The 14,766-nt window shown below is 48.5% G+C and overlaps 1 protein-coding gene across 4 annotated transcripts in view; it reads left to right on the top strand.

Annotated features, from left to right (window-relative positions):
• Window positions 1-1,765: 1,765 nt before the first annotated feature.
• The window catches only part of AKAP1 (A-kinase anchoring protein 1), a 39,113-nt gene continuing 26,112 nt past the window's right edge, over window positions 1,766-14,766 (top strand). Inside the window, exon 1 of one of the 4 annotated variants that reach the window (XM_049861299.1) lies at window positions 1,766-1,906. The gene's annotated coding sequence lies outside the window, so the exon portion shown is untranslated. The other 3 variants (XM_049861297.1, XM_049861300.1, XM_049861298.1) reach the window with 3 other exon arrangements.

The raw sequence follows: 14,766 nt of genomic DNA, 5'->3' as shown, positions 1-14,766 counted from the left end.
TAGGACAGAGTAGAGCTGCCCCATAGAGTTTCCAAGGAGCACCTGGTGGATTCTAACTGCCGACCTTTTGATTAGCGCTGTAGTTCTTAACCACTACCCCACCAGGGTTTCCACACCAACCAAAAAAAAACAAAACAAACTCAAACCCATTGCTGCTGATTCCAACTCATAGCAACCCTAGAGGACAGCATAGAACTGCTCCATAGGGTTTCCAAGGAGTGGCTGGTAGACTCCAACTGCTGACCTTTTTGTTAGCAGCCAAGGTCTTAACCACTGCCCCACCAGGGCTCCCCTCTAAGTACTAAAAAAAAAAAATAATCCCTACCTCAGGAAATAAGTGAAATATATAGCATGTACATAGCGATAAGGGCTGGGGAGAAAAGCTGTGTGTTGCCTGTGTGCCCACATGCGTGCACTAATGATGTTAAACAGGGAGTACAGGGAAGGCTTCACTGGAACCGAATAGATAACCATTGAGCAAAAGACTTGAAAGAGGCGAAGGAATGAGTCATGCAGACCTCTGTGGAAGAATACTCCAGGCTGAGGGAACAGCAAGTGCAAAGGACCTGAGGCAGAAGCATGCCTGGCTTTGGGACTGAGCAGAGTAGAATAAAATCCAAGCTTTGCTATGGTGACCCAGTTCCCCCGTGCCCCCCCACAAAGAAAACAAAGCAAGACTCCCTGTATGTCTTCAATCCTCTTTCCCAGCACTACCCTGGCTCTCACTATATTAAAGCAACCCGGGTCTTATAGTTCACCAGAAGCTGTTTCCTACTTTTGCCTGTGTTGCTGCCTCTGTGGGGGATATTCCCCCCAGCCCTTATTCCCATATTCAATTTGCAAGACTGGCTCCTGCTCATCCAGTAGGTATCAGTTTGAATTTGACTTCAGGCTTTTCCTGATCGCAGCACCTAAAATAGGTCTCTTGTTATTTCTTCCCTACCTCTGCTTTCTACTTGTTTCCTTCATGACACTTAACACACCTTGCAACTGGGATCTATCTACCTATCTAACACTCAATAGGTAAATGGTTTCTCATTGCCATATTAATTTGCATTTGATCACTACTGAAGATTACGCACTTTCCCAAATAATGGTTAGCTATTAGCATGACCTATTTCCTACATTTTGCCCAAACAAATATTAATTTCATGTCCTTATGTTTTAGGGCTGAAAGCAGGATTGGCCAGCGCAACACGACCGTCTTCACTTCTCTGGGCGGTGATTTATTTTTCCCAAATTCCCTGGCGGAATCAGTGAGTCATGGTGATTGAGCCCCTCTTCTCAGGAATCACCCCCAAACCCAACCCTTTAGAGGACAGTGTTTCACTTCGACACCACCGGCTTGTGAAAATGGGCAAGAAAAGGGCATCTGAGTGGTACCAGGTATCATCATTATAACTAATGCTATTACTGAGCATTAATGATCACTCAATTATGCATTACAATGTAAATAGGCATTACAATCCTGGAGCTGCTAGTCCGGGATTACGAAAAAACTGAAAACCCCGAAGCAAGGAGAGGCCTGCCCTTCACCCGCCCCCGGCCTTTTCCAGAGGGCGCTCCGTTTCCAGGCAGGCAGCGGTCCAACTGACCCCTCGAGAGTGTCCAGAGCCGGGGCGGGATTAGGAAGAGGTTTGCTTCCTGCAGGAAACCCACTCCGGGCCTGCGAGGCACAGTACCCAGACTCCGCCGGGTACTAAGACTCCGGCGAAGACCCCCACTCCCGAGCCCTGCCGAGATTACAGCTCATCTCGCGAGAGCACGAGCAAGGCCCGGCTCCGGTCGGCGGCGACGGCGCTGGCGGCGGGATGTTCGGGGCAGTCCAGACCGCGCCCCCTCTGGCGCAGCTGGGAGGGGAGTGACCGCGGCGCGGCGGTTAGCAGCAGGCGGCGCGCACGCGCAGGTGAGCGGGGCCGGGCGCGGGGGCACGAGGGCGGGGGCGGGGCTTTGCGTCTCGCCGCGGGCACGTCGCTGCGCGTCCTCAGTATTTAATGTCTCTGTGTTCCACCGGCCGGGGCGAGCACGTGGGGGAGCCGCCGGGCGCTGCGCTGCGGGGCCCGGGGCGGCGGCGGCGGCGCGAGGACTCTGCGTCCCGACGATCGCCAAGGAGCTGGTAAATTGGGGCGGCCGGGGGCAGCTGCTCCGGGGACCACTTGCCGGGACGCGGCGGGCGACTCCGTTGGGTGATGGGAAGGAAGCCTGAGGTGCAGGTGCAGGGTGCGACGCGCGCTCTAGGTGCCCCTTGGGCAGTAGGTTCCCGACGCCGAGCGTGTGCGCATCGGCTCCGGGCCGCCGCCCGCTGTCAAGCAGGCCGTTCCTTTCCCTTTGCTCGCCTGTGCGCCCCTTGGTCCTACCCCACCGGGGTTGTCTGCCCGTGGGCACCCGCTGACGGATCGGGTGTGCGTAGCTTAGGGCGGCGCTCGCAGCCGCGCCGTTCCTCGCACCCGTGTCACCATCCTCAGGGGTGGGGGCGAGGACGCGACGCCTGGGGCGCTCCACTGCAGCTTAACTTTCCCAGAGCGCGCACGCCCTCCTGTGAAACAGACCGGCGCGTCCCACCCAAGGTCGCCCAACCCCACACGCGTTTACTTTTCAAAGGTCGTGTGTACCCAGTCAGTCCCGAGAGGAGGCGGCTGCGCCGGGCGGGCTGTGGGCAGGACCAGGTACCAAGTAGGGCGTGGAGGTCCCCCTGGCCCCGCCTGGCCCTCTGTCCACTTCCTGAGGGACTGATTGGGGTTGAATTGGTAACTTAAGGAACCTCAGCCAACTTCTGGGCCCCTTGGCGCGCCCTGGATTCCCCGCACAGTAGGCCCGGCGCCGGCGGTGAACCCGAGCAGGTAGCCCAGTTCTCGGGAGTAATATGCGGTGAACAAGTGGAAAGGGCTCGGTCTGCACAACCGGGAAGATGGGCTGTGGGAGACCGATTGTGAGCAGAACGCTTTTCGGGCGGAGGGACCGTTTGAACCGAGTCAGGGTAGGCAGGTCGAAGGCATGGGTGTCTCTCGAGAGGATAGCATTCGCAGCCCCTTTAAGCATGTCCGGAGAGATGGAGGCTGTCCAGCCCCGTGTGCCCGCAGACTTAACGCCCGGGGGCCCGCCCGTCACGTGTCGCGCCCCGCTGCCACCCCCACCTCCGCCTCAGGCCTGCGGTCTGGAGGGACCTTGCTGGTTTCGGGGTGATGGGTTAAAATGTGCGTGGAGAGGCGGTGGGCTGGACGCCTCGGGGAGGGCTTTCCTGTGTTTTAGTTTTTGCCCTGGCTTATGGTTCCTGCCATTTCCCTATCCCTGGCATGGGAGGTGGCCGGTGCAGAACCGACTCGAGACTGGATGGACGCCCTGAGCGATTCGGGATCTTTCTTCCTCAGAGAGATGCCCAGGGTGGCAGGCGCCTTCCTGCCCATCGTCCTCCGCTAACAGGAACCCGGTGGACTTCGCGGCAGGTGCGAGTGGAGGCCTCTCAAGCGGAGTGGGGTGTACTTAGAGGGCAATTAGTTAATAGCTAGATTAAACGCGAGAGCTCTGGTGGTGCAATGGTTAAAACACTCGGCTGCCAACCGAAAGGTTAGTGGTTCAAACCCACCAGCCGCTCTATGGGAGAAAGATGTGGCAGTCTGCTACCGTAAAGATTACAGCCTTGGAAACCCCGTGGAACAGTTCTTCTCTGTCCTATAGGCCCTCTAGGAGTCGGAATCGACTCGACAATAGGTTTTGGAGATCAAACTTACTATCTTTCCCCTACTCAAGTGCAGGCTACTTGGTGTTTAAATTTCTCCCCTGCTGTGAAATCTGGGTTGCTGAACCTGGTACAGTCTTAGCTGTAGGTTTGCTACTCCCCCCTGATGTTGCAATTCTGATCAAGGAGCACATTCACAAAAAAAACTATTAATTCTGGCAACTAATAACCTTTTTTTCATGCTCTTGTAACTGCTAAATCCTTCCTAAATTAGTAGCTTTTTTTTTTAAACTCATAACTTTATTTAGAAGGCAAAGCTTGGAACTCTTAGTAAGCACCACCCATCCACTTTCCTCTTAAAGGTACAGAGCATCTTTAAAGTGAAGAAGGGGGAGCCTGACTTGATCATTATCGGATTCCTCTGTTTTTGGCATTCACGTGGCTGGTCTGCTGATTACTTAACACTCCTGAGCACTGGAGCTTTTTGACTTGTTTTTGAACCTTTTCTCTTTCACTTCCAACTAGTTTTATGGGTTCTGGGTAATAAGTCCTGGATATAGTCTCCATGAAATGTGGCCCTAGGCTAAAGGGGGTCCTCTGGATCCTAAAGGTATGCAAATCAGGAATTTGCAGGTATCTGATCCAAGCCAGTGAGACAGGGGTCTAATGGATTTGACTCTGGCTGGAGTCCCTTGTGTGAATGTCACAAGGTTTTTTGGAAATACATTCATACTTGACCACTACAGGGTGACAGTGGAAATAAGTGAGTGCATACGTGAGCTGCCCAGGTCCCTACAAAGTTGTTGTCTCCGGTATAAGGTTGCCGTGCCATCAATATTTTAAAGCGATTTGTCTTGCTACCTGGTAATCCAAATTGTTTTTGGGCTTTGGACCCAGACAAGATCATAGCCGTAGTTTGTAGGGGAAGACTAGTTTTAGCTTTCACAGTGTTCCCCTTCCCTGCTCTAATAAATTGAGATAACATTTTCGAGACTCGTGGCTATGCCTAGTGTATGGTTAGTACTCCAGCATTGTTTTCTTCCCCCTAATGAATCTCTAACTAAGACTGACTGTACTTAAAGTTTCTTGTGAATCACTTGGGTGATTTGAATTTTATTAAAAGCACCCTCTGTCCCAGCCTCTGGCCTAGGAACTTGGTTGGAAGGAAAAGGAAAACCAATTGGTTTCCCAACGCTTTGCTAGTTAGACTTCTGGCTTAAGCTTGCAGCAACAAGAGTCAGTCACGTTGCTTGCATTTCAGGGCTCTGAGGCTCATGTAGCCTGTGTACCTGGAGCAGTTGTTTCAGGTGTGAGTTAATCCCTTTAGCTGATCACTGGAAGTGTGTTTTCCTCTATTACAGGGAGGTGGTTTGTTCTATGAGCCACTTGTCCCATTGAAATCATCTCAGACTGAGAGTTGCTAATTTCTGTAGAGGTCTTGAAGGAGCCCTGATGGCTCTCTGGTTAAGCACTCAGCTGTTAACCGAAAGGTTGACAGTTCAAACCCGCCACCTGTTTCACAGGAGAAAGAGGTGGCAGTCTGCTTCTGTAAAGATTTATAGCTTTATATTGTTATACAGGTAGGTGTAGGTGTGTACATAGGTAAGAACAGATAGAAATATCTCTAAGTACATGTAAATATAAATATGTGGGTACAGGCACATATCTTCATTGAAGACACAAACATGGATATTCCACAGATGTAACTAAACAGCTTCCAAGATTGGTTTTCAAGGTTTGAAAGTTTAGGACCATAGTGTCATGGGACAGCTCAGTCAGTTGGCATACTGTAGTTCACAAAAATCAAGATCGGCATCCAAGGGAAGTGTAGCATCTTGGATCTTAAAAGCTTGCAAGCAGCAATCTAAGGCACAACTGTGGGTCTCTATCCTCAGGAGTAAAATAATAAGAAGGTATCCAAAAACTGAGAAGAAACAAGTCTACACAAGCCATAACCTCTTCTACCCTGAGACAAGAAGAACTACATGGTGCCCAGCTACCATCATTGACTGTTCTGACTGGGGCCACAATTGATGGTCCTGGATAGCACAGGAAAAAAATGTGGAGCAGAACTCAAATTCTTGTTTAAAAAAAAAAAACCAAACTGCAACGGTAGAGAACAAAGGACTTACTGAGACTATCTCCCTGAGACACTCTTTAAACCTAGAACTGAGCCTATCTCCTGAGATTACCTTTTAGCAAAATAGCAGAGTGGCACACAAAGGATATTACCCATAAGATCAGACCATCGGTATGAGACCAAAAGGTCAACAATTACTCAAAAGCAGAGATGAGAACGTAAAGGGTCAGGGAAACCACAGAACTGGAAGGGGAACAAACAACACAAAGAGAATGTTGATACATTGTGATAAATGTAACTTATGTTACTGAACAGTTTGTGTGGAAATTGTCAGATGGGAGCCTAACTTGCTGTGTAAACTTTCACTAAAAACTCAATAAAATATTATTAAAAAAAAAAAAATTATAGCCTTGGAAACTCTATGGGGCAGTTCCAGTCTGTCCTGTAGGGTCACTGTGGGTCATAATCAACTGCTCAGCACCTGGTAGAGTGGTCTTAGAGTCCCCGGCTGGTATAGATAGTTACTGTGCTCTGCTGCTGACAGAACGGCTGGAGGTTCAAGTCCACCCAGAGGCTCCCGTCTGCAGCTGAAAAATCAGCCATTAAAAACCCTGTGAAGTACAGTTCTACTCTGACACACGTGGGGCCGCCATGAGTTGCAGTTGACTCCGTGGCAACTGGTTTTAAGTTTAATCCTAAACTTTGCTTCCTGGGACAAGTTTCTTCCCCACCTTTCCCGAGTATGATACCTCGCATAGGTTCCACTTTTATGATCACTTAGCATTGAGTAGCCGGTGAATGTGGCACCCTGCTGAGTGAACTTGATGCCACCTGCTGGCCTTGGTACTTAACTTTAAACTTGGGCAAAAGGAAATGAGATCAGTGAGAAAGTTTTGAGCAGGACAGGGTCTGGCTAGAGAAGTAGCTTGGTGGGAACATGGGAACTGAAATTTAGGGGCGGCCCTCTTCCTTGACAGCTACTGTGCTGGGTGAGTTACAAGCAAACACCCCCCTAATCCTTTTAATCCTTACACCTCTGAGTACGATTGAGGAGAGTGAAGCTGGAGGTCGTTCCGGATTGTTTCAGTGCTTGTATTTTTATGAGTTTTGGTCTTAAACTAGATAACTCTGGCAGGCGTTTGTGAGGAGCACCAAAGGAGTATTCTTAAACCTACGGGCTTTTCTCCTAATTTTCCTTCTCCCTCTTTCTAAGCAGATCCTTAAAATAAAGGAGAAGAGTGTATTATCATTCAGCATTCTTTGACTGGTTTTCCAGTAATAAGTAGCTTTCAAGGTGTCCTTTTCCTTAACTTTCTCCTGCTAAGAGAGGAACCATCTTCATCCTGTCCAGGCCCTCGCCGTCTGGACATTTCTGCAGCTCAGTTTGATAGTTTGCAGGAGCCAGTGGTAAACATTCTGTTCCCCATCCTGAAATGCTGGCTGGGCTCACTTAGTCCTGTGTCACTGAGGCTCCTTTGCACATAAGAACAAAATAGGGCCCCTGAGGTGAGTTCTCGAAGCACGGGTATGCAGAGCTCAGGGCAGACGAGGGTTCCTTGACCGTTGAGTTTGGCTGGGAAGAGCCTCAGATTGGGGAATGACTTTTGGTGCAGCGTCAGGGCTGAAACCTGCCTGAGATTCTAGGCAGGTCCCTCCCCTCAGAGTCCTCAATTTTCTCAACTGGGAAAAGAGGGCTGGTTAACACCAAAAGTATTCAGATCCTGCTCCTGGGAGCCCTGGAGTAGCAAGGTACCTCAGGAGAGCTGGGACGGTGGGAGTGCCTAATTTAGGGCTCTGGAGGAGGGAGGGGTGTGCTTCAGAGCCTGGTTCAAAGGCAGTACAAGTCAAAGACATTAAAAAAAAAAAAACCGATCCGCTGGTTTAGGTGCATCTCACGTTCTCTTAGTTTTAAGGAGCTACTGTTCTAAATATTTTTATTATTTGTTGTTTGAGATACCTCCCTTCTCATCTCCATGTGTGGCTAATGAAATAAAAAAATTTAACAGTAAATAAAATTTAAAAATTAGTTCCTTGTGGATTTAGCCACAGTTCAAGTGCTCAGTTGCCTCATGTGGCTAGAGGCTGCCAGCCTGAATGGCACAGGTCTGGAATATTCCCATCATTTCAGAAAGTTCTGTAGGATGGCACTGGTCTAAAGAGTGTTCTTTGCTCAACTCTAAAAGCTTAATCACTTCAGCTTGTAAATCTCTTAAAGCATCCCATGTTTGGGCTGAGTCCTCCATAGTCCAGCAGCTTTGGTGACAGATTATTTATGTATTGGCTGTCTCTGTGTCAAGCTAAGAAGCAAGTGCTCATCTGCCAGTTGGGAAGGAGTGATCAGTTATGTGTCAGCTTGAGAGAGAAGTTGAGCACAGCACCTGTGGGTAGGAGGGGAAGCAGAAGAGCCGGGCATGGTTAATGTGCTGTGCTCTAATGGAAAAGCTGGAGGTTCAAGTCCACCCAGAGGTGCCTTGGAAGAAAGGCCTGGTGATCTAGGTGTGAAAAATCTTTACCAGTGAAATAGCAGAGTGGGACACAAACTCTTGGAAAGCCGTTTGGTTTGAGAGCCTGTTTATTATCACAAAGTTGTTGCTGGTTCTCCAAGGCCATACCTTGCCATCCTTGGTCTTCAAATGTCAGATGTCACCTGAGCTGCTACTCAGTCCTTCACATACTGATGACTTTCTTCTGTAGGATCCCAGTGTGGGTCCTCTGCCAAGCCAGGGTACCGATGGTTTACGAACAAGCGCCGTTATTTTCTTTCTGCTCTCTCCGGTCCATCTAAGTGTTTACCCACTCAGGAGGCCTGTTTTTACAGAGGTGTTGGAGGAGACTTGGGCCTCAGGGGAGTGGTCCTACAGTGCTGCTGTGGGACAGCTCTGGTTTGACGTCCACAGGCTCCTCTCTTCTAGTTCTGGCTGTTCTTTGTTTGAGCCCTGCTAGACTGACTCAGGGCATATCACAGAATATCACTCTTTTCTCGGAGTCAGCATTCCCATTGCCGTGAGTCGGTTCCAACTCATGGCTACCCCATGTGTTACAGCGTAAACTGCTCCGTAGGGTTTTCTTGGCTGTACTTTTTATGGAAGCAAATCACCAGGGCTTTCTTCCATGAAGCTGCCAAGTGGGTTTGAACCACCAACTTTTAGGTTAGCAGCTGATTGTAAACTGCTTATGCCACCCAGGGACCTATATTGAGTGCCTGCTGTATACTTGACATCTTAGGAAGTTTTTTTTTTTCCTCCCGTCTTCAAACTATTCCATTCATTCTCTTTCTCAACCCTCCAAGGTTAAGTATCTCTAGCTTGTGACTGAGGAAGCTGAGTGCCTGAGGAGGGTGAGGTGATCCCAGGACATAACAGGTGGCTGGGCTGGGTGTAGACCTGGGTCTGCCCCTCTCATCGTGCTTAGAGGCTGTTTCTTGTTTAGTGCCCTATTATCACTTTATCCTCATCCAGAAAATGAAAACTACGATTTTAAAAGATGAAACCTTTTTTTCCCACAGACTGTGAGTCAGACCGTTAAGTGTTTTGAGCCATTTAAGCCTCATAACAGCCCTTTGGAGGGCTACTATTATCCCATTTTATAGCTGAGGAGACTCTGTACCTTGTCTTTCCAAAGCCATGTTTTATTATCCGAATTATGTAACTAGTCAATGTGCCTTTGCACTGCTCAGGAAATGACTCCTGTGCCAGTGCTTTGGTTGTTATCCATGGAGGTAGGTAACGGTGCCTTAAGAGTCTGGCAAACTGCTCAGAAGACAACTGTTTAGCTCAGTCTCCTGGTTGCAAAGACAACCTTGAAGTTGTCTAATAATAACGTGGCCTGTCAGACCTCACATGGCGGTCACAAGACCATCCCCTGGCCCTCAACAGGTTGTCACCCGGGAGTAGCTTGGCCCCAGTTGGAGGAAGCTGGCAAGATCTGTTCAAGCCCAGCCCCCAGCCCAGTATCCAACCCCACCCCTGCACCTTCTCAGGCTTTGATACGTGTGTGTGAGGACCAGGGACAGCAGATCTGAAGACCCATTCAGTCTTCAGTAGGAGCTTCTTCTTCCCACTCTCCCCTCAAGGGAAAGGGCTGGAGTGATTCTCACTTCCCTGGAGCTTCTGTGGAGGGAGGCCAGCTCTGAGATGGGCTCTGAGTGCTTGCTGTCCCCTGCGTGAAAAGGCTGGGCTGAGAATAACCTCCCTGCTTTGTCCTTTGACTTTGGTGTGGTCCACCTGGCCAAGCATGTGCTGGCACGCTATTTTTAGCAGGTGGCATCCTTTAGGAGGGCCAAGTGCATGTGGCTGCCATGTGTGGGGCAGGTCTGATCAGGGAAGGCAAAAGAATAAAGCTACCCTGAAACTGCCACAGGGTGTGTGGGGGGGAGGTGGGGGGGTAACTTAAGAGGTCTCTGGGGCTGCCTTTTCTATTCTGGATCTGTGGCAGGGGCCCAGCCCTGCCTCCTGGGCCAGGCAGGCATGTGACCGAGGCAGGCCCGGTGAGCTGGCAGCTAGGGGTCAGGGCTGCTACCCTGGAGAATTCTTAGGAAACTGTATAACCCCATTTTCATATGAACTGGACACTGAAAATTCTGTAAAGCTGTATGGATCCACAGGCAGCCTGATTGCTTGGTGTCCTCTGGTTTAAACCCAACTGAACACATGAACCCAAGAGGCAAAACCATGCCCCACTCAATAGGAACTCTTTACTGGGAGGCTGCTGGGGCTTAAAGGTATGAAAAAGCCATTTGACAAACAAGATCTGTTTTCTACCAGCCTCCTTTTTTTGTTTTGGTCTTTCTCTCTTAGAGTTGCCAGCTGCAGCCCGTCTGTCTGTTTCACAGTAAGAAAGCTTTGAGCCATATAAGGCCCTCTGTTGCCTATGGTTTATGTTGGCTGGAGAGCGAGATGGTTTTTGTGAAGTCTTGATTCAAAGAAGTGGCAAGGACTTGTGTGCAGGGCAGGTCTGGTGGTGAACTACTGCCGTCTGATTAGGGGAGGCAAGAGGATAAGGCCACTCTGAAACTGCCACAGGGTGTGTGGTGGGGCTGAAGGTGTGTGTGTCCCCATCCGCCTCTGGGGCTGGACCATCTTGTTGAACAGATCCATTTGAAGGGTGGGAGGCTAAGGGGAAGGGTGGCTCTCTAAGTCTACTGTGTGATTTTAGTGTATTTGCTGAGAACTTATAAGCAAGCCCCCACTTACCCACACAGTCCTCACCTGTCATGCTACCAGCCACAGTAGCAACCGTTTCTGGAATAGGTTCTGGAAGCAGCTTGTGTTTATTAATGAAAGAAACTAAAGCCCCTTGGCTCTTTGGGCAAGTTGGACTCCTTTCTCTGGAGGCACGTGGGAAGTTTGGCGACCCCTGCTCTTCAGGGTTCTCTGAGTCCAGATCCATCTTCAGCAATGCTTCTGCCTGGTGATATTGAGGAGCGATTTCTCTAGCAACAGTCCCCTGACCTCCTCTTTGCCTCTCCTTCTTGTCTCTTGAGTCAGCCAAGCTGCTTCCTGCCTTAGGACTTTTTGACACTTGTTCTCTCTGCCTGCAGCTCTCCCCGCCCTACCCTGGCACGGCTCCTTCTTCCTGTTCCAGCCCTGATGACCCACCCCTTTTCTGAGAGGCACTCACTGACCATTCTGCCTAAAGCTCCCCTCCCAAGCTCACTGTATCCATCCTTTCTCAACTGGACTTCCTCATCTAAAGAAAGAATACAGAAAAGGATTCAAGTGACTATTTCTCAACTCCCCCAACTAGTACCATTCTAAATGCACATGCGTATGATTAATTCATTACATACAAGAGGTGTCTTAAGGCTCAGTTCTCTTCTGGGTTGAGAGAGGCTGCAGGGCCTATTCCATTAACTTGTTGAATCTTCTTTGCTGTTCCTTACTGCCTGAAATTTAACTCCCTACTCTTTACCTTTGCTTCCTGAGGGCTATTTCCCTTGTGTCTCCAAGGGAACCTGGCTCCCAGTAGGTATTAAAATCCTGAGGAAATGACTGGGCCGGAGGGGTCCTGATACCTGATACTGGCTAGCCATTAGTGGGGAGGGGAGATCAGATGCTTTGGTTCTTGAAGGGTCTGTCAGTAGAATAAGCTCTTTCCCTTGTTAATTATTACTGCTATGTCAGCAGGGAAATTGGGGGGAGGGTCTCTGAAGCAAATTTGATGTCAGTTATTATGGGAAAGGAGCCCTGGTGGTATAGTGGTTAAGATCTCAACTGCTAACCCAAAACAAAGGTCTGCAGTTTGAATCTATCCGCTCCTCCTTGGAAACCCTATGGGCACAGTTCTACTCTGTCCTGTAGGACTGTTGTATGTCAGAATCAACTTGACAGCAATGGGATTATGGGAAAATAAAGCATTACAATTTTGAAAATTGATGAGTTGACACTTAATACTTACTATAATGGGTAATGGAAACCCAGGTGCTGTAGTGGTAAGAGCTACTGCTGCTAACCAAAAGGTTGGCGGTTCAAATCCACCAGGTGTTCCTTGGAAACCCTATGGGGCAGTTCTACTGTGTCCTGTAAGGTTGCTATGAGTCAGAATTGACTCTAGGGCATCGGGTTTTTTTTTTTTTTTTTAATGGTGGCTAATAAGAAACATTGTATATAGCTGTGTGGTAATTGAGCATGGACTACTACTTGTATATAATTTAAAAATGTATTAATTTTCTATCAAAGTGTTGCTTGTAGTTTGGAAGAGCAGTCCTTACCTGGTACCCTCCTAGCATCATCTGTTTCTCCTGGAGGCTGCTGCTTTGTACTCTTTGTTCTCTTTGCTGCCATTGACCTCTGTATTTTAAATAGTATCTATTGTTACCTTTTAAAAAACATCTATTATCTGAATTCATTTTTCTACTGTAGAAGATAGTCATTTAGCTCACTCTCATACTTTTCCCCCCCTTATCCTCCCAGTATACAGAGGTAGTGTAATTTTTGGGTCAAGTTGCTGTTCAGAGTTTATGTTATTGTAATATAAACATTTTCGTGGCTGAAAAGTTCTTAGTTTTCCATATTTCTTGTCTGTCCCCTCCTACTCTTCCAGCTAATTTTCCTAGCTTATTTTTCTGGGTGTTGCTCACTAATTCACTGATTTCTCCCCTGAGCCTCAGCTGTTACTGTAAAACTCTTGTTGGCAGAAAGTGCCTCTCATTACAGTTAAAAGTAAACGTATCAGGTAATTTCCACAGTTCCTCTTGCTCTTGGGAAGTATCCCTTTCCCCTCACTCTGCTTCCCTTTCATCCCGGGAATTCCCTTTCCTCTTCTCTGTGTCCTTTCTTTTCTTGGTTTACTCCCTTATCTTGGTAGAGCCCACGTTCCAGTGGCCTCCTGAGAAACTGTGTGTGGGTGGCAGGGTTTCTGATCAGTTCATTCCCTACTGAGAATTTGCTTTTCTAACAAGTTCCCAGGAAGTTATATATAAGAATCACCTGGGACTCAATGCAAATACCCAGCAGGAACCAAAATACCCAGCAGGAACGAACCGGTTTGAAGCCCTGGTGGGTGGGCAGCCAGCTGAGAAGAAGCAAGCTGGTTCATGCAGGCCAGAAGGCACCTTTGAAGGCATGGGTGGAGGACTGGTGGAAAGCTACTCCCCTAGATCTTTCTACCACCCCAACAGCAGACCTGGCTTTACTTTCTGGAGATGTTATAAATGAGAACTCTGGATTTAAGGCATCAAGGTAATGTTGAAGATGGATCTTGAATGAAGGTTTGTGTATTGAATGGGTCAGCCACCCCCCTTGACTCCCAGAATGCTGGCATTCAGGGTGTATTCTCCCATCTCCCACCCCAAGACATTAGAAGATTGTAATCTGGGGAAGGAGTCCCTGGGTGGTGCAAAAAGTTTGGTGGTTTGAGACCACCCAGAGATGCCTCTCAAGAAAGGCCCAAGGATCTACTTCTGAAAAATTAGCCTTTGAAAACCCTACAGAGCGCAGCTCTACTGACACACATGGGGTCACCATGACCCAGAATCAATTCCGTGGCAACTGGCTTAGTCTGGGGGAATTGGCAGCCTGTTACTTGTTCCTTCCCCACCCCACCCTCCAGCCTGTATCTTGGACAAACTGCCTCTTGCTTTCCATTGGACAGTGGCAATAACAAGCTCACTGGAAAAGGGTCATTGATTTTTGCCCCAGAGGAAACTGAAAGACTTGAAAGTGCCTCGAGGGGAGCATCTTTGATTAATTTCTGCTTCCCATCATGCTTTGTACCTTGTAGGTGCCAATTAGTATTTGCTGCATAGAAGTTATCTCCTTATGCTTTTATGTGATTTCTCAGTTGGTGGTTTTACACTGTCTGTGGTTTGAAAAATTGGTGTCTTAACCTCTTTGCTTTGCCCCCTTGAGGTGATGTGAAGGATATTTTGCCTTAGACCATTTTTTTAATTGTGCTTTAAGTGAAAGTTTACAGTTCAAGTTATTTTCTCATACAAAAATTTATATACACGTTGTTATGTGACTCTAGTTGCTCTCCCTGTATTGTGACGGCACACTCCTCCTTTCCACCCCGTATTTCCTGTGTCCATTCAACCAGCTCCTGTCCCTTTCTGCCTTCCCATCTCACCTCCAGACAGGAGATGCCCATTTAGTCTCATGTGTCCACTTGAGCTAAGAAGCACACTCTTCGCAAGTATCATTTTATATCTCATAGTCCAGTCTAATCTTTGTCTGAAGAGTTGGCTTCGGGAATGGTTTTATATTTGGGCTTACAGAGAGTCAGGGACCATGTCTTCCCGGGTCCCTCAAGTCTCAGCCAGACCATCAAGTCTGGTCCTTTTACTAGAGTTTGAGTCCTGCAACCCACCTTTCTCCTGCTCTGTCAGGGCCTCTCTGCTGTGTTCCCTGTCAGGGCAGTCATTGGTGGTAGCTGGGCACCATCTAGTTCTTCTGGTCTCAGGCTGATGGAGTCGCTGGTTTAAGTAGCCCTTTCTGACCTTAGACCCTTTTTTCTGCTTTCTTTTGAGGGTACATAGCATCTTATTAACTTTTTAACAAGCTTGTCAGATCAG

Source organism: Elephas maximus, chromosome 19, assembly GCF_024166365.1.
Source record: "Elephas maximus indicus isolate mEleMax1 chromosome 19, mEleMax1 primary haplotype, whole genome shotgun sequence".
NCBI classification, from domain to species: Eukaryota; Metazoa; Chordata; class Mammalia; order Proboscidea; family Elephantidae; genus Elephas; species Elephas maximus.
Note: the sequence above shows the minus strand (reverse complement) of the source record. Positions and strands in the feature narration are given on the sequence as shown.